General features: G+C 37.0%; 2 long non-coding RNA genes across 4 annotated transcripts in view; one reads left to right on the forward strand and one right to left on the reverse strand.

The window, feature by feature from the left end:
* The window catches only part of LOC122161030, a 63,352-nt gene extending 48,697 nt beyond the window's left edge, over positions 1-14,655 (reverse strand). For both annotated transcript variants that reach the window (XR_006169060.1, XR_006169059.1), the window contains exon 1: positions 14,438-14,655. This is a non-coding gene — a long non-coding RNA (uncharacterized LOC122161030). The remainder of the gene's footprint in view (positions 1-14,437) is intronic.
* LOC122161028 overlaps positions 1-25,074 on the forward strand; it is a 256,600-nt gene that overhangs the window by 67,662 nt on the left and 163,864 nt on the right. The window lies entirely within an intron of this gene.

Below are 25,074 nucleotides of genomic sequence, written 5' to 3' on the forward strand. Positions count from 1 at the left end.
GGAGTAAAAAATTTTCCCAGGATCTCCTAAGCATCCTCGCTATCCTCTTAAGTACTTCTTATTTAGGTGTTTTAGGTGTAAAAATCCTGCTATTACACAATCCATGTTGTATTTCTTATCCATTTTTATCTAGCTCACTTCAGTCTGTCTGCTGGCTGGTAGTTGTGGTGACACTAAAGAGAGGATACTTTTCAACACTGTTCACAAAATATAGGATAGTGTAACTTAATCTCCTTTATCATCCTCCACTGAATTCTCTTTGTCTTTTCTCATCACCCAAATCTCTCTTCTTACACTGCTGTGATTCTGGTTTACAGTTTTGAGGATGAGCCCATCCCTCTTTTTAGTCCTTTTCCAGGGATTTCCAGTGAGAAATCATGTATCTTATAATCTTACCTCCAAAAATAAAATAAAATACAAGTTGTGATTCAGCATAGTGATTTAAAAATAACATGACCTAACATGTCATTTTAAGGCTGCCTACAGGATAGTTAATAAATACTTAAGTGCCTGCTTACATCTGAAGTTTCCATGAATCTCTCTCAGTTTGAAATTAGTTCTGTTAACTTTTCGTAGCAAGCCACTTACTGAATATTTGGTTTTAGTAAGGATCCTTTAATAAATACAGAAAATACCTGTTAGGATCAGGGTTGCAGGACCCGTGGGTAAATCATTCTTATGAAGAAATAAATGAAGTGTTTCACTAAGTATAAATTGAAATTTAATTTCTTATTCAAGAGAAGAGAGGAATAAGATGTTTATATCAATGTTGCTGGAATGGATTAATGCTGGTATGTTGAAGAAAATTTTGTGAAGATATATATGTTTTTGGTCTCTGTAGAAGGTAGACTAGCCAACTGTGGAAGGCAAGAGTGCCCAACTTCCATTTAAGTTGGTTCATAGCAAATTTTAAGATTTGATTTTAAGCAATATGGAAATAATTTGAGGAATAAAATAATTAATATTCTCACAAAATTATGTGCAAGTCTGTCATAATATCACTCATTAATGCTGTGTTTAGGAATTGTGTTCTTGATTTATCAAGATAGAATGGGTGAGAATGGGAATGATGACGAGTGAGACATCTTTTCCTATTGATTTTAGAATGGAATAATATTCACGACTTTTCTGAGGCTATGCGAAATATGTTTTCTGTACATAGATGTTGTAGATCTGTAGATGTTCTGATTTTCAACTAAAAGGTTGAGTTCTACCATGCCACCATATTTTAAAGATTAAATCCACACGGTAGTATATGGAATACAATATCCATTGTTCATACTTCTTGAATGACTTGGAATCATGTGTTAACATGATGAATCCAGATGGGATGTTCAAATACCAAACTCCATTTGGTAATAGCCAGATGTCTTTCCTGGAGAATGGGGAAGGGATTCTCCAAATAGCAATTTCATAGATGAATTGACCTTCAAATTTTGACAAACTGATTCAAGAGAATAGTGAGTAATTTACTGTCTGCATTCAGGCAAACTTGATCAAATCTCATTTCAGCTTTTGTCTTCAGATGTGGATTTTATCATCTGACCCCAAATGTTTGTGGTTTTCTTTTCTAGCTTAAATAAATAAGTGAAGGTAAAATTTACCTGACAACTAAACAGGTTGTAACGCTCCAACTAGTGTTCATACAGGAAAAACAAAGGAAAGAGAGGGAGTAGAGAATGGGTAAGAAAAAAGCAAGATGCAAAATGTACCACTACCTTTAAAGAAAGTTACGTTGCCAAATGATTAGCAGTCAATCAGAAAGGCTGTATCAATAAACAAGAGATACAGTTATGAGTGTTGCCATATTTGCAGAAAATGCATAGCTATCTTTTTTCTTTCAAAAAGCAAACCCAAAACAAAAACTCTTCAGTTAGGCTACCTTTGAGCCTTACACAAATGTCACTACAGTGGGCTTGCAGCAGTGCAGAGACTGTAAATATGTTTTGACAGCTGGTACAATCTGAGGGCTTCTTAACAAAATGGGAAAGAATAATTTTAATTCAGAAATATTCTCATGTAATAAGGAATGCCCAATATCTTCCAATGTAGAATGCTTTATTTTTTATAAAGTGAATCTCGTTGCTTGTCATAAAATAAAGTATGAGTTTTCAAACAGAAAAATTGAAAAGTAGGTCTTCTCCCCCATGTTTCTCTTCCATGCTGTGTTGCTCTCACTTATTTTACTTTTGTGCAGTAAGGGAAATGCCAGCCAAATGAAGTTGCTAAATATATAATACTGTATGATAAATCTTTGGCAAGATGGGATATGCAGTTCAAGTCTTCTTTATACTCACCAGCTCTTTCTGTAGAAAGCTAAGAAAAGGAGCAGGAAGGCTCAGTGAGATCTTGCAGCCAAAGGCCACAACCTCCTCTCCCTTAAAAAAAATCTCAAATTTTCTTAACTGCTCACCCATCACAACACCCAAAGCACATGGTGAATCCAGAGGGTGTCCAGCAGGAAACGTGCTGTCTGTTCTGTGTAAATCCCAAAGAAGGCAAGAAAGGGAGAGAATTTAGGCACCACATAGTGCTTTACGCAGCAGAGGAGAAAAGAGGAAGCTATTTTAACTCTATCAAGTTTAACTCACTGAATTTCCTATGGTGAATTTGAAGGCCTTTAGTTTTTCATAATCTACTTATGCAAGGTGGCAGTCTTTTTCCATCTTCATGTGAGCTGGAAATATGTGATGGAGTCCTAACCCACAGAAGCCTTAGGGGATTACCCTACTTTGGTTTAACCTTCACTAAACTAGTTGCCACAGGACAGACTTTGTGGGAACAGGTATGCTGCCATCCTGGAGAACCAATTCAGTTATATAACTAAGAAATATTTTCATGAATGGGATGTGCAGTTTCCCTTGACCTATTTCTTTCTTAAAATTCAGAATTCTTTGTCTAGTACAAAGTTGATTTGTTCTTCAGCAGAAACTTCTTGATCCCTCTAGCTTGGATCTGGAAACAAAATGCCAGATGAGTCTCACAGATTGGAGGTACCACTGTCCCATATTTTGAGTTATTGAAATTTCAGGAGTAAATGTTCTCTTTAGCATGATATTTTTGTGTTTCAAGGAAATCTGACTGTCATTTTGCAAGTGAGAAAACTATGAGAGATGGTTCAGATTGCAAGTTGGTGATTTTCTTGCTATTTCCACTGATAATGAAAATGCAGATTTGAAATCCTAATCCATCTTGTCTGAACTTAATAGAAATATTTGTCTATCTTTGAAAATACTCCATACGAACACCATTTTAGTTGCATATGTACTTGGAAGTAAAACAACAACAAATCCAAACAACTAAAACAAGCCTTCACAAAATCCTCACAAATCTCATCCTGTCCTCAGTAGCATTTCCTATTTAGATCAACTAGATCCAATTTACATATTGTGAGTCTACCCTTTGCAGGTGAATACTAAGAGGAGGGTTGGAGCTTGTGACCCTTGAGGTCCCTTCCAACCCAAGCCATTCTATGATTTTAATGAAATGGCAGATCAGATTGATGAGGAGCAGCTCACCAAGTGAATTTCACAAGGAGAATGTGGATTGTTTCTTTGTTTTTGTTTGATTGGTTTTCTGTTTAGTTTTTGCTCTGGAACACAGCCAAGATCTGACCCAAGTGCTCACTTATATTCTCTTTTCTTCACTTTCATGTCTATTGTATATTAGGAAGTAGTTTATTGGAAGAAACTTTCTCCCCCTTACACCCCCGGCACCCTCTTCCCCCCTTCGGGGGGCCCCGCCCCTCCCCCCCACTCTAAGTGTTACATAAGACTAAAGTATTATATAAAAATTACAGAAGGAGACACCTCATTTTTCATTACATCTCAGTTCAACATGGAAAATAACTTTAAAGCAAATAGTGATTTGGGACTGCTTGTTTTAATTTCACTTCTTTGTGTAAAATTAATACTTAAGGCATTAAGAAGTGATCAGAAGTTGGAGGATGACTGAAATGTGTATTCACAGAAAAAGCAGGTTCAATGGTTAATTTCTTGTATTAGAACAGACTTTTTAAAGCGTGTGTGAAGGCACTGATAGTTCGAAATAGCAAATGAATCTACAAGATGAGTGTCCTATTCCAATTATGGTATTTTTTTCTTTGCAGATTTACTATGGCGAGTAACAATTGCACCAAGTCAGTTTAGAATTTGCAGAGAATAAGCTTTATATGAATCTTCTCTGAAAGACCTTCTTTTAACATTCTAAATAGTAGACGGCATTAATTTCATAGAATAGTAGAATGGTCTCTAAGCTAAAGGAGGCCTTAAAGATCATCTAGTTCCAGCCCCCCCTGCCATGGGCAGAGCTGCCAGGTTTTTTTTTTTTTCTGTAGTTAAAATAGAAATGTGACTAATTTTGAAGTTTTATTAAATTTTATACTTGCTAGTCATTGTGAGATTAATCATATATAAACATACAAACTTCATCTCTAGTTACAGTCTTGAAAAGGATTCATAGCAGCCACACAAAGTAAGACAGTTGAAACCACTTTTTCCAGACAGTGAACTTCACAATTCTTTAACTGTTAGTACCTGAATGTCTGTTTCCACTGATACAGAGCAACCTCAGATCTAAGTGATCTTGATGAGATAGTAGGAGAAAAAAGTGTGAAAAATCATTTCATTCTGTTTATTTCAAGACCAGCTCTTCAGTGCTGTTTCCTTCATAGAGACAATGTCTGTTTTCAGTCTACAGAAGTAGTTGAATTCTCAGCTGTGCAAAAAACACAATTATGACAAGTACACTTGACCTTCAGTGAAATTAAGGAGAGTACCACCTGCACTAAATATGTGTCTTGTAAACAGTGTTAGAAGCAAAGAGATACAGTCTGGCTAGTAATCAAGTCCAGTTGCATAGCTTACTAGAATAATGACATTCCAGATTGCTTTAAAGTTTTGACTTCTAATTGTAGCCTGCGCCTGAACAAGCAGTGTTGAGTTGTTGGCATCTGCACTGTGAACAGGAGCAGTTTTTGTGCGAGATAAGGCTGTCCAGCTCTAGGAAGAGCCTGTCATACAATAAACAATTTTCATTTCTTTCTCCTGGTTCTCTTGTAGTAGAAATGTTAGAAATGAAATCAGGGAATGTAACAAAGCTGTTCTGGGACATTTTGCAGAATCCCAAGATTAGAACAGAATTAGGCTTGTGCCTAATCATAGAATAAATCAGTACAGTAAAATCATGAAGTAGAGGCTATTTTTGTGTTTGTTGTTTAAACAAAAAAAATACGCACAGGAAAAAAAACAACCTAGCAAACTCCAAAGCCAATCCCCTTAAGATTATATAGCAAACGAAGACGCCTAAATTAACTCACATATAGAAGTCATAGGAGAATCAGCCTGCTCTTCATGTCTGGAATCCAAGTACAGTGTTCTAGTACGGACCCCACACACACCTCTCAAGGAAGTTCCTTAAGTGTGCACTCTCGTCAGACCACTTTTTGTGCAATTATCACCTCAAGGTAACGCTGTACCTAGAATAGATGTCTAGGCCCACATAAGCCATAACCACAGTTCTGATGAAATAAGACTACTTCATTTTTTACTTCATACTACTGCCATTCAACTCTTTTGTTTCCTTCTTTATTTTTCCTCCATCTTGATGAACATTTTGCAACATAGCTCAGAGAGAATGAATGCAAAGTTGGTTATTTAAAGCTTTAAATGTCTAAATCATAATATCACATTTTTTCCTAGGCATAGTTAGCTGGTATAGATCACAAAGTGCAGGACTCCTGTACTGGAGTTTTGTGTTTCCAGTAAACTTTATGCTGTAGTTACATGGAGTACATTTTAGTTAAGTGGTATCATAAGGTGAAGAAGCTAGGGATCTTAAAGTCAAAGTCCGCATTTCAGGAAGACACCAGTTCTACAAATGTGGAAAAAATATCTAATGGTCTTGAGGTGGTCGTATCTGGCTTGTGCTTTCTGCAGCAAAGTCCAATTACAAGTCCTCAGAAATCTTAGCAACCATCTACTAAATATACAATGGAGGTGAATAACACACATGGATGTGCTTTTACGTCATATGTATCGCTGACAACTGCAGAATATGCTGCAGAATCTTCTATTTAATATACATGTTTTTGTAAATCAAAGTGTAAAATTATACAGACTTCATGTACTTTAGCTTTTTTATCATTAGACTCTAAGACTTGAGATTTTTCTTTAAAATCTCTGTTCAGACAAAATGGATATTTACACATAGACATTAATGTTACCATTTCTGTACAAGAAATCTTTATATTTTGGAGGAAAATCATCAGAAGTACCTTGTCTGTTTAATGGCAGTGGGTTCTGGTTGTCTCTCCTATTTCCATAGCAAAGAGAATTAATTTGAGAGATCAATAGAGTTGCTAGCATACATTGCTTACTCCTACTCTATAATTCACAGTTCTGGGGAGCATGCAACAAAGCTTTATCTTAATCTTGTATCTTGTTAAACAGAATTATGCAAATGGTATACCCTTTCAAATAAGCTTTTGTTTTTATTAATTTAGTGCAGTAGTAACTAATAGCAGAAAATGCATAAAATCATTGTGTGTACTTGGGATTAAAAAAAAAAAAAAGCTAAGCCTTGATATTGCAATGAATGGTGTAGTGTAAAATATTGCACTTTGCAGCACGTGAAACCTGCACAAACTTCCCAATAATGCTAAAGCACTTGCAAAAATGTTGCACCTGGAGCAGGGAGGAGTGAAGAGGGCAAAGGTCAGCATTAGGCATTAAGGCACTGACTAAACAGACTTTACACTCGGTGAAAAGTCCAGACAACCCCTGCAGTGTCATCTTACAACTCTGGTTCTCTTCTTTTCAGGACGTAGTAATCCATAAATATACTCAAGTCACCAGCAGCTTAGTTCTTCCCCCCGCACCCTCCCCCTTTTTAACTCTCATTTTTAATTCTTACATAAAGATCTGAAATTTTAACTCTTTCTGTTTCTTTTAATAAACCTTGGGAACTGCCCTTGTCCTTCACTGTTGTGATTTGCTAGATTTCTCATCTTTTAAAATCATGTTTTGCAAATTATCTTCTTTTAAAATGGTCACAAATGAACTAAAAATTATCGATAACAGAAGCACAAACTCAATATAGGCATAAAGCATTCTCTGATTTTTTTAAGACACTTCACAAGCTGCAAACAACTTAAATGTGTCCTTTAACTTCTGAAATAGTCTGTATGTAAAATATGTAGTATAATACTTGTTTTTGCAACTTCCTCTGACCTTAGTTATTTGGATAGATGAAACTAGTGTCAATTGAGATGTTGCAAGAAAATAATCATGTCGCTTGCTATTGTTGCTTTTTTAATCCAACAAAAAAGTCCTCACAAAATATTTCTTAAAACTGGAAGAAACATAGAGGTAAAACACAAAGAAGTGCTTGTACTTTTATCATACAATAAAGTCTTTCAGTTTTGCATCTATTCCGCTTACTAGCTGGAATCACGAGACCAAACTGATTTTAATCATTTCGTCCAATCCCATTATCCACATCCTAAGGCTTAAGGGGCTGGATAGACTGCTAATATAGTCAGGAGCCTGGACAGTACAAACAGGATGGTGAAATAGCCCATCAATTGCACATAGCCACGCACATTTTACTGACTTCCCCCCACTATGCACGGTGCCAGGCTGCGCTTCCACACAGGATATTTCCTTCTCGCCCAGTCCTCCCTGCCCTCTCTCTGCAAACCACCCTGCAGACATGCCATGCTGCCATTTTGTTGAGTTCTTGCAGCTCTTGAACAGCAGTGACAAAAGGCGGTTGAAAGTCTATTTCTTTCATACTCCTCTGTATGAAAATGAATACAAACATTCAGCAGAAAATGGTATTTTCTTTTTTGCATGGAGATCCATATTTGCTTGTGGAGAAAAGATTTTTCAATTCCATGTGTGTTACACTGTAATCTTAGTTAATCACAAAATGGTGGCTGGAGAAAATCTGTGAAACCTCATGACCAACTTCAGGCTCACTGATTTTTGCCCCTGTGTGGTGACTTTAGAATTACTGCCCAAGGATTTCTAAAATTGTCTGTTTAGTGCTGGCATTAGATTGTCGATACAAATAGAAAGCTGAAATGGGGAATATGATTTAACTACAACCAGCAAAGGGTATTTACTTTTCACTGTAAATGCAAGTGGTGCTGTGGAAATTAAAAGCATATTTTAACACCATGTGTAAAGCATAGGTTGAACTTTGAGCACTGAAGTGGTTCACTACATGTCTTTTTTACTTTAATAATAAGAATATGCTCAATGCCATTATGTGATCAGGGCTTTGGTGTGTATGTACTGGCTGAAAATATTTGGGCCTCAGGTTTGGTACTGACCCACATGCGGTGCAGTGATTTGACCTGAATTTATAGCATCACTGTCTCATGGATCTGTTTGTTAAACAAGCTGCTATTCTGCAGGAGTCAGCATTTTAAATTTAGGCCTTGTATGGCAGTGCTTTACAGTGAGCATAGAGCATCACTGCAGATGGATTAGTAAAGTCTGTTTGTCCTATATTCTGATCTTTTGTTGGCCATTGAAAAACTAAAATTCTTTTTTTAAGCATGTGAAAACTAAGCTTGAACTTTGTGAACCTCCTGAGGCACACCTTTATCTGAAGCTATAGAAATAAGACAGCAAATTTACTTCATTTAACGCACGTGTACATGCATGCACACAGAAAAACAGAAAGAGAAAAAAGACTATTGTTCTATCTAGAGTTTTATATGCTTTCCGAGCATCTGAGGTTGTGTTCAGGACACTTTGCTGTGATAACTCAATACCAGCCTCACAACAATATTCACGTATTCAAAATTTGAGTTCTAGTAATATGACGTAGATGAGAAACAAGGCAGTAGTTACATGATTTGCCCAAGGCTACAAAGCGTATTGCTGGAGAGCTGAAACCAGACCTTTTATCACATCTGCCTGGCCAATCCCAAAGTCTGTGCTTTGTTTTATGTTCTCAGACGTGTTTCTTCACGCACATGTTACTTGAACTGCATGCCTGACGTACACTAAAGGCCATGTTGCCCACTACTTTCTAATTTTTTAAAAAATTTTTTAAATTTTATTTTGTTTTATTTTTGCTACTTTACATTTGGAAACGGTTGGAACTTCAATAAAAAAAAAAAATTAACAGAAGAACATGAAGATACGTTACCTAAATTATTTTCCAGAACTGTTTGGTAGTTTTTGGTTCAAGCTTCCAGTGATAATTTAAAACTATCAACTTCTCAAGAATAATATTAAACTATACTGGGAAGAGTTGAGTGACTTAGATATATCTAAGTTATAATAATAGTAATAGTAATAATAGTAATAATAAAACTATTCCCAAATTTTATTCTTGTGAGTATAAAGAAAACTTTGTTCTGTACTGCTTTCAACTGATACTCTTTTTCTTTCTTTCCTTCTAAAATATTCTTTCTACCCATTTACATTATCTGTGGATTACATAAACGTATATGTAGGATCTTGTGCATCTTTAGCATACTCTACTTATTAAAACTCAATGATCATGGCTATATTAGTCTCCAGATGATATCTCATTAAATCCCAATAAAACAGCAGGTTGTGATGCAATCTGTGTGCATGTTTCTATTGATAATGCTCGTGCGTGATATGTACAGTATTTACAGTCTGTGCTTTGCATGTAGCTCTCAGACACACGTGAGACCATGATCTACAACCCACTTATTGTGGGTGAGGTGTGTGTACAAAATCCACATAGGCAAGTTAGTAGCAATAGAGGATTTCAGATATTTTAAAGGTGGCACTTTGGATAGTGAAAAATATGTTTTCTATATTGTACTGTATTTTCTTTTTTATTTAACTACCATCTCCTTTACCTTTTCTGACCTTGTTAGAAAAGGGAAAGCAGCTCATCGAGCCTTAATTCACCCACACCTTTCCTTTTTTATTTGCTCTTTGCTTGAGGGCTTTTTTTTCTCTTGAATATTTCACAAGGAAATGATGCTGAGTACCTGTTTGTCTGGTGTGTGATAGGCATTCCTTGTTGCACACATTCATAAGAGAAGAATTCGTAATGATTTTTGCCTGAATGCAACTAGATTTGTTGCTGTACAAATAATATAAATTAAATATTCTTAATTATTTTAGCTCATGCTAGAAAAGGTTCAAGACAAAGGGGAGATTGATGCAGTGTGCCTTACAATGGCTCTACTGATTTCTCTACTGGCCCTTCCTCTGCACATGGTCAATTAGAATTGAAAATCCTGTGCTGATTTCATTCACTGGAATTTTTAAGCAGGTCAGGAAGAAAGATGTTATTGAAAGGAAAAGTCTCATCTAAATAAGAAAAGAACACGTGGCCATCTGGTCTAACTGTACCATGCTGAAAGTCATTTTGGCTCAGCCATAGTTTGATCTTTACAACAGTTTGCCAAAATATCAAATAGAAATCTGTTTACATTAAACCACTCTGTGTTTTTTATCTATAAAAATGCAATATGCCGTCCTCTTCCTATCTGTAATGCATGAGCTCATTTGACCCCATTACCTTGCTCAGACTGACTGTGTTTCTAGTAGACACTCAAGTTACTTCTGCTACGTAAAGGTATAAGTGAAACAGTCCATCTTTTGAAAGTTTTAGAAGTAATCCTGAGTACTTTATTGTTACGATTAAAACTTGCACTTCTGCTAGAACAAGAAAAGGCTGTGACAAGTGGATGCGACAAGGGAAGCAGGAGGGGAAGAGAGGGGTTGGGAGGACTTGTATTAGAAATTAGAACTTGAAGTTTCTGTGAGTAGCACCACGGAGTCTGCACAACCACTTGAAGGCCATAAACTAAGGTATAAGCTGTAATAAACATCAAACTTTTAAGGAACAGAGTCATAAATATGCATGAGCTTCCTCAATTGCTTTGTTTTCAGCATCAGCAGCAATTTAAAAGTTTAAAGAAATCAGCAAAAAATAGAGGTCAGAATTTTCATATTTAAAAAAAAAAAATAAACTCTTTGCGTAAAAACCTAAATCACATCTCTCCAAATCTCCGGTACTTGGGCAACAGCAGCTGGAGGCTAATGCCATATTTGAAAAAAGTAGGTAGGAGTAACCAATCCAACTCAGTTAGCAAGAGTCGTTGAACACCAAGCATTGACAAAAAGAAAACAAAACAAACAAAAAAAACCCCCAACAGCAGGAAGCCTTATGGGGAGAAGAATGATGCACTAAATATGGATTCGAGGGTCCTGCATTCATAAGCTCAGATTTAATGCTCAACTTTTATGTGATTAACCATTAGTTTTGCATTGACATGCAATACAAACATTGACAGTTGAAATATTCATTTGAATACAAAGTAGTATATAAATCTTCTGAAATTTCTAGGAATGGATTTGTGTTGGATTTCAGCCTTTAGGAAATGGATAAAAATATGATTGCTTATTGTCATTACCACTTAAGAAAATAAAAGTCAGCACTTCAAAATGCAGCTGCAGTCATTCTGAAATTCATTTGTAAGAAATGACAAATTTTCTTTTTCAAGCATAACACGCCAGAAAAAATACAAAAAAAAAAAAAAAAAAAAAAAAAAAAGTAGAAAGTAGCATATTAATCCTACCGGACTCATGTATATAGACATGCCTTTTATAAGCATGTACTTACATAACCATTGTGTTGAATCAGCTACTGATATTACATACAAGGTATGTAAAATGTTCCATCAAATAAGTGTTTAATCCCTTGTTGTAAAAAATACAGCAATGCAAATGTGACTGTAGCTCTCAATTCATTTTCTTTCTTTCTTTGAAATCTCTTTTCTGGAATCTTTACCTTGCCTGTAGAAGAGTGTTGTCTCTAGATGCAAGCTTTTGTTTGTACATCTCTGCTGCTAAGTAAGTTTTTGTAAAGATTAAATATCTGGGCTATCAATATTGGGTCCCTTTGTTGTGTCTATTAGCAGCATTAAAGAAAATATCTAAAAAACCCCCGAGTCTTATCCTTCTAGCAAGATACTTGTTAGGGTGGCTAAACTATAGTTTAAGACTTTCCAGGGAGTAAATTAGAAGCACACATGTACAAGGACATATCTTCAGTTCTGTTCACACAGAGTCCATACTGAAATTTGTACCATACCATAATTTGTACCAGAAGGCGACACAAATCCAAAGAACTTGGAGAAAATAGGTCCACACAGCATATATTTAAAAACGAAATGGCAAAAACTGCTTTCAGTCTGCCTTGCCCCTGGGTGTCTGCTAACCCCACCCATAGCCACACCAGACAGCGGGCGACTATTTTGGGAGCACTGCATGCCCAAGCCCAGCTCTTACGTGGTGGCTCTGGGCCAGCCGGCAGAAGGGCTGTGGCAGGGCCGGGCTGGCTGCGGGAATGACCAGAGCAGCCCCAGCCATGCTTCCCTCCCTCCATCTGCAGACAAGCCTGCCTGTAAAGCCTCTGACTGCTGCTGAGTCGAAAACTGCCACAAAATGGTCTTGGAGATCCTGCTAATCTCTCTGAAAGCAAATGCTAAAGTGTTTCAGTGTGACCGCCTTTCAGTTATAGGGCTGTACACTGTTTACCTTTATCCAGGGTATTGTATACGTACAGAAAATCTTAGTGTGATAGACAAGAGCTGCACAGTAATTGTGTGACTAATGCATAAACTTAGAGTAAAACACTGCAGTGACTGTAAAGCTGGAGTAGAAACCACCATAAAATCAGAAATAGTGGGGGCTTTAGCTATGCAGAGTGGAAAGTGTGTGCACATAAGCACGTGTTTTGTACAATAGCATGCATATGTATTTATGGAGTTACTGCTTTTATTTGAGAATTACAGAGAAGTCAAAACTGAAGGAGGTAACGTAGGGAGAAAAGGGCTGTGTTTGCCTCAAATCTCCCTGCGGCCCGTCTCAGACTCCTCCTGACGTGCACATAGCAGAGCAGCAGGCTCGCCGTGCGTTGCGTGCAGGCTCCTTGATTGTAGAGGGGAAAAAAACCTGGCTGGGCTCCAGCGAGGCAGCGCAGCTCTGTTGATCATTATGTCTAGCCTTCAGGTGTCTGCGCGGTGGGCGGCGGTGGGGGAGGGGAGAAAGGAGGGCAGACAAAGAATAATATGGTGTATTTTTTAAAAAAATCGTATGTTAAAAATTCACCTCAAGATCCTCTTTTTTTTTTTTTTTTTGAAAAACGCTTCTTTTAACGTTCCTTTCCCCACAGTGGGAGCAAGCAAACATCTGTCCAGGAAGATTTATTTAAGCCATAATTAGTAGCGTCTGGAGTCTTTCAACAATTTCTCCTTATTGCACTTAAATTTTTTTAAAAAGGAGTCTGCTCCTCTTTCACTTAGTAACTGTTTTCACTGCATGCTTTACTGGAGATCCAACCCAGCCAGGACCGAGTCAGATTTCTATTGTCTTTGCTTTTTCCCCTTTGAATGTAGTTCTCAGGATCTAACTTTTGCGGGGGTCTGGGGGAAGCAAGCAGGGGAAAGATCTCATGAATGTTTGGAAAGAAATACAAATCAGTGCTTCTTGTTCTGCAGTTATCGTTTGGGTTTGATTTCTTTCCCGGAGAAGGAAAAAGCTCTGCTTTGTCTGTTGCTTCTGTTTGAGAACTCTCATAAATCTTGCCCAGAAAGCAACTTGGGCTTAAGGAGATCTGGGAAGCGATTGCAATGCCTCTTACTAGGAATATTCTCTTCTTTCTGCCCCCTTCGGCCCCAGTGCCCCCTCCACCCGCCCTCCCAATGCTGTGCTGTGCGGAGCCCCACTCCCTTCCCCGCCTGCTGGGAACCCGCGCGACTGCCAGTTGCAATGGAGAGGCAGTTAAAGTTGCTTATCAAAAAGCCTCTCCTCAGGCTGAGCGAGTCCAGATATTGCACGGCAGTGTTTTCTCAGTACAGCCATAATCCGCCCTGCTCTCCCCCCAGCCGCCCGCTCTCCCCCTCCCCCCATGGAAGGGGTGGGATGGGAACCTTGCTCGACTTCATTGTTCCAAATGTAAGAGCTATTTGCCCCAAAGTGTCTTTGCTGTCTTTCATAGCTAATTATAATAACTGTCAGATGAATGCAAAGTCTGGGTTGCCCTTGCTGGCGGAGTTAAAGTTTGCTTTTATTTTTTCCCCTTGGGGACAGATCAGGCATGATTAGACACAGAGTACAAATAAAAGTGAACAACATACGTGTGTAGGGCTTTTTGTCTTTGTTTTTCTTTATGAACAAAGCAGCATGCTGACTATGTCAGGAAGCAGTGTGGCATGCAGCATGCATGCAGGCACTACCCTGGAGGAGAACTCTTTCTTTTTTTCTTTTATTGAAGCATGCAAGAAATATTTCTGAATTTGAATAACAGTTTTCATACTTGTTCATCTCATTCAAAAAAGTAACCCTCCATTTGGTGCACATAGCATTTTGACAGTTTTAAGGGATTTGCTTTTCAGGCTGAAAATAAAAAGAAATAGCCCCGTACTCACAGTTTTGTTGTGCTGTGCAGGTCGCTGTTTCCTTCCACAGACACCAGGAGAGTAGGAGGATGTCAAGGGTGCAGAATTCCAGTTTAATTCAGAAGAAATGTGCAAATATGTTTCTTGAAGTCGCCTGGAAGTCAACCACTTGTGCTCAGACATCCCATTGCTGCTCTGCATGCTATACTATCTGCAGTTCTGAATTGAACTAAATACTGCCCATGTGAAAGACAGGGGAAACACAGTCATGTGGGACACACAAATCCACTCTATTGGCTCTGAAGGCACAACTTCAGCGTTCTTGCATTTCCACCATTGGTTAACAGTTCAAGCTGAAAGAGTCTAGGTCCTCCTAGTGAGTCCGTTTTCCCTTTATGTGTGGAAGAATGACTGTAGGATTTTACAGTGACAGGATTAGTTAAGAAAGGGACTGAAGTCATCCCTTTGACTGAAGCTGGTGGGTGGGGATTGTAAGCTGTGCTTTTCTCAAGTCGACATTTTTCCTTTTTCTGCCCGTCTTCGGTATATCAGGAAATGCTTGTAGTTAACTTGGGCAGTGAGGGAAACTGAAGTGACTTTCTCCAGGTTAGGTTCAGGGATAGAGACTTGAGAGTGAGACAGATTGACAGTAATTTTATGGGAATTACTCTGGCTGGCTAAAAGGTAGTTATTTTCTCTTTTCTAGATTTTTAAGCATTGAAAGGTTTGTTTTAGAATCATCTAACTTGAGCATTTGCATGCCACGAGCTAGACAAATAAATCCAGCAGTCCCAAGACCTATACTAGTAATTTGTGTGGCAATAGAAACTATTTTTTTTTAAGTTATTTAATCTTCTGGGAATATTATGATATAATAATATTTATCATGTTACAATCAAAGTATTCTGTATGAAGCAACAGAATTCGATAAGTATCTGTAATTGCTGATATTATGACATTTTGAGAATAACAAAACTATTAATATTAAATAAGAGGGTAGAAAATTGAGTATTCCTTATTTTGGTGTAATGTCATGTGCCTGATTTAGTTATGCCAGCGTGAGCAGTAATTTGAAACGGTACTCAGTCATGTGTGACATACTTCTCCAATTAACCCTTATTAAAAAGACCTTTCTCAAATCCCACATGCATATTTCCCAGAGCCACAGAAGGCAGAGGTATGACAGATCTGTCAGGCTCAGTGTCCATTCTCTCTTTGCAGGTTTGTTTCTAGGGCTTTGACCAGTGCTGCTTAAATACCCTAAATGTGTGGCTCCTGTTGAGGGACTGCTGAATTTAGGGCACTAATGTAGCAGCCCAAGGGTTTAAGTGGGCTTGGAAATTTTCCAGAATAACTGTTCTGTGGTAGTTAATTCATTGTATGCCTCAAGAGTACACAGGGCCAAGTACCAGCAAGCTACATCGTGGGTGCTCGTCTGTGTACGCTCTTATTCAGCAGCTTATGCCTAGCTCTTGGTGCCAGGAGTTCTTGTTTGTTCAGACCACCTTAAGACAACGTGTCTTTCTCTTTGGAGTTCACTCTCTTAAGCTATTTTTAGACTTTTATCATCACCTCGCTGACCAGCCTTGTCATCACTTTGTTGAACACCGTCTTCCAGGTGTAGCTGCAAAGGATATGGGAATGTTCCTCTGCAGCCTGCACCTGGTATTGCTGCAGAAATCGATATGAGCTTGCTTGATACCTAAGCACAAAAAAATACGTATTTAAAAAAATCTACTCACAAACCTGACAAGAAGGACTTCAGAAAAAATGCTACATGTAGAACACTGCATGTTTTACTGCCAGCTAAGAAGGCCTATTGCAAGGCTTTCTGTGCTTGTAAGTGCTAAGAAGATGCAGAGCATTTATTCTTCTTTAGCAGGCTTACTTTAAAAAATGCTCAGTAATAACGCATAAAAGATGGAATTAATATTTTCTTTAATTGTTGGGTTTGGGATTTGTTAATCTTCATGAAGAAAGGCAATTGTCTGGTTTGGATAAAACAAGGCTATAGCAGTAGCATCAAAACTTTCTCTCCTCCCTCCTAAAATGTTTTTGACTCCACTGGGCTTTCACATCTGGACTCCAGAACAGGGATGGGAGAGAACTGAGAGCCCTGGGAGACATTTTCTTTTTTTCACAGTGCTGGTGGTCTTCATAATTTGGTTACTTTTTTTGTTGTCATTTAATTCAATTAAAGTGGGAAGAAATAGTAACAAAATAAACCTTACTCCAGAGTGCAGTTAAATCTTTGTTTTCAAGACCAGTACACGGTCTTGTGTTAAATACATCTTTTTCATTAATGTTGATTCCTGATTTTAAATGTTGGAAAGCTATTTAGAGGGAGCAAATAAACATATGTATTCATTTAATACTGTTCAGCTGTTTTCTCAAACAAATCATGGGTGAATTTTGGGGAAATACAGGGAATCAGAAGCAAAGATTGCTCACCTGCACTTCTAAAGTCATGAGTCAAAGCCTTAGGTGATGAAAGTGGATGTGTTTGTGTATTAATACTTAGCATCAGTATTGTCTTCAGAGAGAGAAATGCCTCTGTATATTCAGTGAGATTTTGTTCCCCATATCATCTCCATTGAAAAGTAATCAAAGCTAAGACTAAAGCTACATCAGTTTTAATTCTCCTTGATTAACAAACTGCTGCTTCCTCCATTATTGGATACTGGAAAGGATTTCATAACTATAGGAGTCAGAGGATGAAAGCATGATAAAATCATCACAATATGGTCAAGAACATTGATTTGTAAATACTCTTATTATGACCGTGATGCTTATGTGAGACATGATGTTGCTCTATAACAGAACTGTCGGTCTGGAGACCACACTGACACTGTTATGTGGTCCTCTGTGATTCCATCCACTGACAGAATGGACTTGATACTTAATTAAACTTGTGTTAAAATTTCATTGAATCAGTAAGATGTAAGCATAGGCTTAACTCCTGCCTAATAGAGGTCTTGTTCCTAAGAATTTTCACAGTTCCCTGCATGGGAACATTAGGAAAGAAAAGGCTGAAGTAAGTAAGAAATGGTCTTCACTAAAAGATCGCTTTTTTATTCACTGGAAGTATTAGAGAGCATATGGTGTGAGTGGAGAAAATAGAATGGCCTTGATCCTCTCGTGTGGGGTGCATTCCCAAACTTCACAAAACAGCTCGTGATTTCTACTGTGTATCTCTGAGCACAGTGACCGTTGGTGGGAGGAAGCAATTTGCCCCTCAGCTGCTTTATCATGATGTGTGCCACATTTAGGCAAAAATCAAAACATCAGATAAATTTCTTTCAGAAATACTTTAAATAAAGGCACTTAGGCAGTGTGCTTGTTGATGTACTGTATTATATAAATAGATACTTCAGAAAGCATTTACTCTTTCCTCAGAAAATCAAATGCAATACCATCACATGAGTAATGTAGACTTCATGTTGCCCAGTGTTTATAAGCAACACTTCTTGCTATGGAAAATGCCTACTCTTTATTGTGTGGACTGTATATTTGCTTGCAACTTTGGCAGAGAATACTTGCTGTTCTGTACACCTTTGCTTTTTATAATTCAGCAGTAGGTGGTATCTGCTAAAGTTTAAATCTTGTATTAGTCACTGCTAGTAAAATCCCTCACTGTGATGACTGTTGGTAATGCATGAGAAAAGAATAAATCAGTTGGGGGGAAAAAAAAGAGAGAGGTTGGGAAACTTTAAGAAGGGAAGAAGATAGAGAAGAGGCAAAATTTCTGGTAGTGGCAAGTGGATAAGATACCAAAAGGCCATTCCACAGGGAGAAATTTCCAGAGCCTGGAAACATGAACACAACTTGTAGTGTGCGCATATATTCCAGAAATGGTTTTATACACTAGTTAAGAGCAGCCTTACGGTAGCATGAGGAGATCTTCCAGTGCAGACGATATAGGAGAGCTCTGAAGGAATGCTTGCTCTTGTCTCCTGCACCAAGAGGGGCGAAACTTTCTTAGAATGCTGTCTAAGGTGGTCATCTGTGCTGTATGTGAACCAGCTGGTCAGGCTGCAGTATCTCCTGCCTACAAAAAGGAAAAGAAACAGTAAAGCTGTTGGTATCATAACTGTTGGGGGGAGGGGGGAGGGGGGGTTGTTGTCCTATTGTTTCGTTTCTTTGATGAACCATTGATGGATGGAAGGAATGATTTCTTTTTCATTCCGTTCTCTCCCCTTGGTATTTATGTAGATGCTATGTAGATAAGAAACAAAAGAGAAACTGGGAAGATTTTCAGCAGAGTGGGAGCCAGTATCCCACTACTTCTGAAAGTCAGAGGAACTTATCCCTGTTTCCTTTATAGGCTTATAAACGTCCTCAGATTGAGTATGTTCTTGACCCATATGAAATATGAAATACTTCAAGCTTTTAGATATTTTGTGTTTACAAATCTGATTTTGGTTACAGGACTTTTGATCAGGAATTCAGATCTCATCAACATCTGATTCAGATGACCTGAGGGTGTTAGGAAAAATCCTGAATTTTCAGCTAATCTATTCTAAAATTTTTAGAAGCTTTATGCAGTGACAATTAAAACAATCTGATAACAACTGTATTTGTAGGGCTAAAATTTGTAACTTTTTCTGTAAGCAGTGTGTTGATAACTGCAATGTTGTTCCAATGAAATTGGGTGACAGAAATGTTTGAGAACTTGGCTATATTCAAAGTGCCGCAGAATTATGATGTCCAAGAAGATTTGATAACAGAGTTAGAACCAACAGTGCTTTTAAGCTGATATATGTCAAGTTTAAGATACACTAAATACATGGCAACCTTTAAGGTTCCACTGAAGTGAAAGATACTTGGACAATGTTTAGATCACATCTCCAGAATCCAGAAAGCCTGGTGATTTCTATTAAATAATGCTTTTTTTTTTTTTTTCCAGGGAGCTTTTCTGAATTTTTTGTAAATCCATTTTTATAACTGTTTTCTAATTGTTTTTGTCCATAAATCCCTTCAATAAACCAAATTCTCTTCTGTGTAATAATGTGAGCATGAAAGTCAGCTGGTCTGATTTTCACTAAGAATGAGGGGCTCAGATGGGGGCAGTCTGACTTGTTGACCGTGAGGGGTTTTTCTTTCCTCAGACTGTTCTGATGAGGTTATGTAATTCTTTCTGATTTCAGGTAAGTTCTTTGCTCTCCCATATGGCATATAAGCATATAAACTTCATAAATTATGTTTAGAACTGCCACTTTCTCATAAAGGGCTGCACTTGGCCCTTTATATTTTCATTTCCATCTGCTGTAAAATATTCTACTGGCTTAAAAATCTGAAGTGTTTCAACATTTTGTGACAGAATTTAGTGAAGAATGATCGTACTTACCAGATCACATTTAAAATGCAGAAGTCTTTTAATGTAAAAGTTGTATGTGGTCTAATTTTGTAATTTTTTATTTAATATATCCTTCCCCTGGGATAAATCATCTCTATTTTCACACAGGAAATAGATGAATGTTTAAGTATTTCACACTATATGTAACAAAATTAAATAGAGCAGCCACTCCCAGCACCTGCAGCACTGTCTGCAACAGAGGAACAGGATTGTTATGAAAATGAAGCATCACAGGGAAACAAGTCAGATGCAACTGCAACTTTTTCAGTAAAATATATATTAGTTAAAATATATTAAAATTTGATCCAAAATATTGATTATTATGGGAACAATATAATAAATCTTTGAGACTTATTTTTTTTAACAATTTTGATTTAAATGGATCTCCCATTTGGAAATTTGTTATTGTTTTCTGACAGTTTGTCTATTTCAGTCTTTTTGGGATAAAGATAGCAGGTAGTTTTCCCCATTTCTATTCCACTTTTGGGTGGTCCTAAGGTGAGGTGGTTTCAAAGGAATTTCTCTTTAAACCATCTGTCTTCCACATTCTACCTTTTTTTAACAGTTTCTTTTAGTCTTTTCTTAAGAGAAATTAATGCTGTATAAAGGCAATGCTAATACTGTAGCTTTCCTTGCAAGAAGCCAGATCTGTTACTTTAAGGATATGCATTTTTTCCTCTGGTAGCTTATGAAAATTTAAATTAAAAGGATTTAATAATTTAAGCAACATAGTTTACTGAGTGAATGTTGAAGAACAGAGGAGTTTGAAATTGCTAGTAAAACATGAGACGTTTCAGAGAATATAGCTTGATACTTTACTGCCTTAAGGCACTGATCCTTGCTAGGTGTGTGCAGGGAAGAGATGCTTTCAGAAATAGATTATAATTTTATAGAGTCGAATAGGACTGGTACTTAGCAATGACATTCTATCCGTAATTATATATTGGATTACGTATTCTGTATTGATTAATGAATTTCTAATAGACTAAAGAGCAAAGAATTCTTTCAGCAAGAGGATTTTGATCTTTGGTAAAGAGTGAGATGGAGGCAGAGGGGAGGAAAGCAGGAGGGGGGGGGGGGAAATCAATGCAAACTGCACTTGTTCAAATAATTGCAGTCATGAAAGTATGTTCACATATTCGTCTGATCCTTGTAGGGGAATAAAATCCTGTCCTGTGCCCTACTAAATGTCCTCATGCTTTAAGTAATATCTTTCAGTGTTTGTTTTTTTTATATATAGTCATCAAGATAGTGTCTAAATATCCTAATACCACATCCTTTGCTTTGCTTCTCCTTTTTCTTCATGCTGTTTTTATGGACCTTGTTTGTGGTATATCGCAATCTAGACTAGAGATTTCTTGCATGAGGGGCCTTGGCTGAGATCCTTAGTGAAATCAAGGAGGAGAGTGGGTTTCAGAGTCTCAAGTGGCATGAGGCTTTCACCCCTGCCTTTATTCAGCACACCTCTAGACAAAGGAAACAAGTACGAATGAAGTGCTTGAGTAATAAGCCAATTATTCCTTTTAATTAGGACATGTATAGGGAACTCTTAAACTAAAGAAAGGGTGGGATCTGCTGAATAAATTATTTGCAGTAAATAGTTTGCCCAGCTCTAGTTCTGACAGAGATAAAGCTGCAGTGGCATCAAAGTGTCTGCTCATACAGGGTGTTGCTCTGACACAGATGTCAGACGACAAATCAACATGAGGTGAACAGATGAGTCCAATTCCCTGCCTTGCTCAGCTGGGAAGATCGCCAAGGGTGGTCAGACGGGCTCCAAGGATGCTTTTAGAGCATCCTTTAGCTGTAAAAGATAAATAAAACTGGCCAGGAGGTAACTTCTGTAATACTTTAAATCTGCTTTGCAGAAATTACAAAGGAGACTACAAACAGCCTGGGAGCTATCTGTCACAGTGTGGTGGTGAGGTTCAGTGGCACCTTGTGGCCACCTTAAGACTGAGAAGAGACCTAAACATTCTAAACAGTTCTACTAGAAAAGTAGGTGTTGCTAAACAGAAGTTTAAAGTAGGTATGGTTGATTTTGTCAGTACTGAATTTACCTCTCTATACTTTGCTGATCTTTGAGAGTAAGTAACAGTATGAAAATCACTGAAGATGTCATGAATAGGCAGTGATTTGAAGCTCCAGTAGGGATGGTACTTTGACCAGTTTTTGGAAAGCACAGTTTCCTTTGGGCTCCCATTAACCATTTTAATTCCTGTACCACCTGCTGAGCACCTCTGTCTTCTTATCACACTGTCATAAAATCATTTATTTTCCATAAAATTGAGTGCTTTCTTAGGAAAAAACAAACCTACCAGACTAAAGACTGTTTAAGTGCTTCCTTTGACAGGCAGCTAGGAAAGGACCTCATTCAGAGTAGCCATCCTGCAGGCAGGACTTTGGTAGAACCATTTAAACATGTGCTGTGATAACAGCCATGCCGGCATGCAGAGCCTGATGTGGCAGCTGGGGTTGGCCAGCTCCAGCTCCGCATACATGCAGGAAATTTCAGAATTCAGACTGCCTGCACCTCTAGCCAGCGATCTGTCATTCATGGGCTTGAAATGACATAGCATTGATAAAGGCTAATTTTGGTTGAAATCATTTTCAGAGAACAAAATTTTACTTTGGGCAATAGAACAGATTCATAAAAATCAAACACACACAAATACAAACAAACAAACAAAAATTGATTATTTCACCCGTTTCTTAAAACGAATATAAAATGAACATGAGCAGATTTTTTTTGCTCTCTGTTCCTGCTTCTGTCAGACTTCATTACTTTATAGTATTTGTCCTCCATGTAATGTTTGAAGACATGTTTTAAAATCATGGTAATTTTGTATCAGATTTTTGGCAAGCCTTTTTCATTTCTTTAAGAAATTCTGTAAAATGAAGTTATAATGCAGTTTGCAGTCCTTTACCATATTGAAAATCTTCATTTTGCATTGACATATTTTCAGGATAATAGCAATAGTTGAGATCTTGCTTAAATTTCTGTAGCTTTCTAATTCCAGCATTGTAAAATTTCTTTAATTTAGTATCTTTCACAAAAACAGAATTATACTGAAGATTAATTTTATCATACTGTTAAAAACTGTACATCAGAGACAAACAATTCATGTAGAAATATGTGCTTGTTCCTTTGAGAGAGGTGAATAGATAAACTGTCCAAGGTACAGGGAAATAGAGCATGGATAATGCGGGTTTGAGATATTCTGTTGCTTAAGTGATGCATTAAATCAATATTCTGCAAAGCTTTTTCTTGTTAAGTTATTTACTTGGCTGCTGTCACAATTCACCATTTAGGTCATCGTCTTTTCTAAAAAATGTATTTTCTTGTGGCCTAATTTAACTTTATCTCAATACTTCAAATCCTCAAGTAATGAAACTTCTTCAAATGCTAAAATTGTAGCACTGTATTAATGCTAATATTTACACTGAAATTCCTGACTTGGTTAACAGGCTTGGAAAAAATAGACTTTCAAGTGAATGACTATTTTATCTGCATAAAAATCTATTGCTACAAATGAAAAACAGAAGGAAAAAAGGTAATGTTAATAATCTAATAAAAGGGAAAATGCTTTAATAGAATCCTAAAGAGAGAATACTGAAAAGGCAAGCATTATTCAACTATTTTGATTTTAAAGTATATCTGCATAAATGAAATCAAAGAGCTTCAGTACCCTGGAGGTATTCTGTTTGTCCAACAACATAGACATCCTGGATCATGAATCACCTCTGTGATAAGATTTTACTGAATTTAAGATAACAAAATCATTTTAAACCAAGCAATTTATACAATTAATTTTTCCTTTAATAAAGATTTAAAAGGGTAAGATCCTCCACTTCCTGTTAAAAACTGTCTTAATGGTCGATCATCTATCCTGTACTATTTGAGAAACACCGTTTACATAACATGTCATTAGTCACACTGCCCACGTGTGTGCAGCTGATTCTGCACTTCTGTTTTAGATGGTTTTGTATTTTTTCAAAGAATTCTTAAAGGAATTATAATTACAAGTGACAGCCACAGGGCTATGTGTTTAGTCTCTGCTTTATTTTCTGTTTTGTTTTGCTTCTTTCTAAGCAATTTCTTGTAATTTTCATCTAGACCAAAAGCCAATGTTTCAAAAGAGAATTTCCTCATCCTTATTAGAATATTTTAGAAATATGGATTCTCAAATAGTGAAGAAATGGTGAAGCTAGTGCATGGCACTTGGGTTAAGGAGACTGCAAAGATTAGGATTAATTATTTACAAAGGCAAAAGAATTAAAATGGGTCATGAGGAAAAAAAAATGCAAAGTGCTGAAGCTTATAGAGAGAGATTGGGATTGCCTGTCTTCCTTGTGTCACACACAAGGGATGAGAGAGATCTTCAAACTAATCTGAAGATAGAAAAATGTTGGGTTTTTTCTTTCTTCTCTGCGAAAGGAAGTGCTTTTACACACCATGTCTGATTAAAGTGTGGAATTCACTGGCAAGATAAAGCTAGACGAGTTTCTGAATGATCTGTATGGGCTGCTTTGCTGCCTCCCCATTATTTTCTTCGTTACATTGTTGCTTCATAATCACAATTTCATTCTTCTTTTTTGTTTCTTTCTTTCTTTCTGTTTGGTTTTTTTTTAAATCAATTTTCTTTGCATCTTTACCACTTTCTGGGAACTGAGTGCAAAACAAAACATTTACTGCTCTGCTATCTACTTTTCTTCACGTTGCAGAAGCTTTTAAAGAATACAGATAGGGCAGTGTGATTTTTTTCACCAGTAGTCTGATCTGATTGTCGTGTGGTCACATAAGAGCAATTTGCTGAGGTATTACGGAAAAAAATAATCTATCTTGTTAATTTTGCTTAGATAAGAATGTTTTTAGTACAAATCATTTTCCTAAAGAAAACATCATTTTTTTCCCTTAATATTAGGTGAAAGAGAAACAAAGTAGTTCTTGAAACTTGATTAATCAAATTTCAACTATACAGTCATTGCACTCAGCAAATGTAAAGGTGAAATAAATTAAATTTGTCTGTAGTTAATTAAGTCAGTTTGAAGATTAATAAGGTAATAAGAAATATTTATATATCTTACTGAATAATTAAAAATGTACAGGAGGCATAAATTCAAAAAAAAAAAAAAGATTCCAACAGAAAAGAAAAATACTGATTTTTTCACTTTTCTATCCTGTCCAGCTACCTGTGAATGATTTTGTATTTATACTGAGTAATAGTGCACATGATGAAAAGTAGTATGACTATCAAAAGTATTAAAGTCCATTCCCGAACTAGAAAAACACTGAGCATGCATGAAGCAA

The sequence above is a fragment of the Centrocercus urophasianus genome, unplaced genomic scaffold (assembly GCF_019232065.1).
Source record: "Centrocercus urophasianus isolate 14NV4802_14NV808 unplaced genomic scaffold, USGS_Curo_1.0 seq_18, whole genome shotgun sequence".
NCBI classification, from domain to species: domain Eukaryota; kingdom Metazoa; phylum Chordata; class Aves; order Galliformes; family Phasianidae; genus Centrocercus; species Centrocercus urophasianus.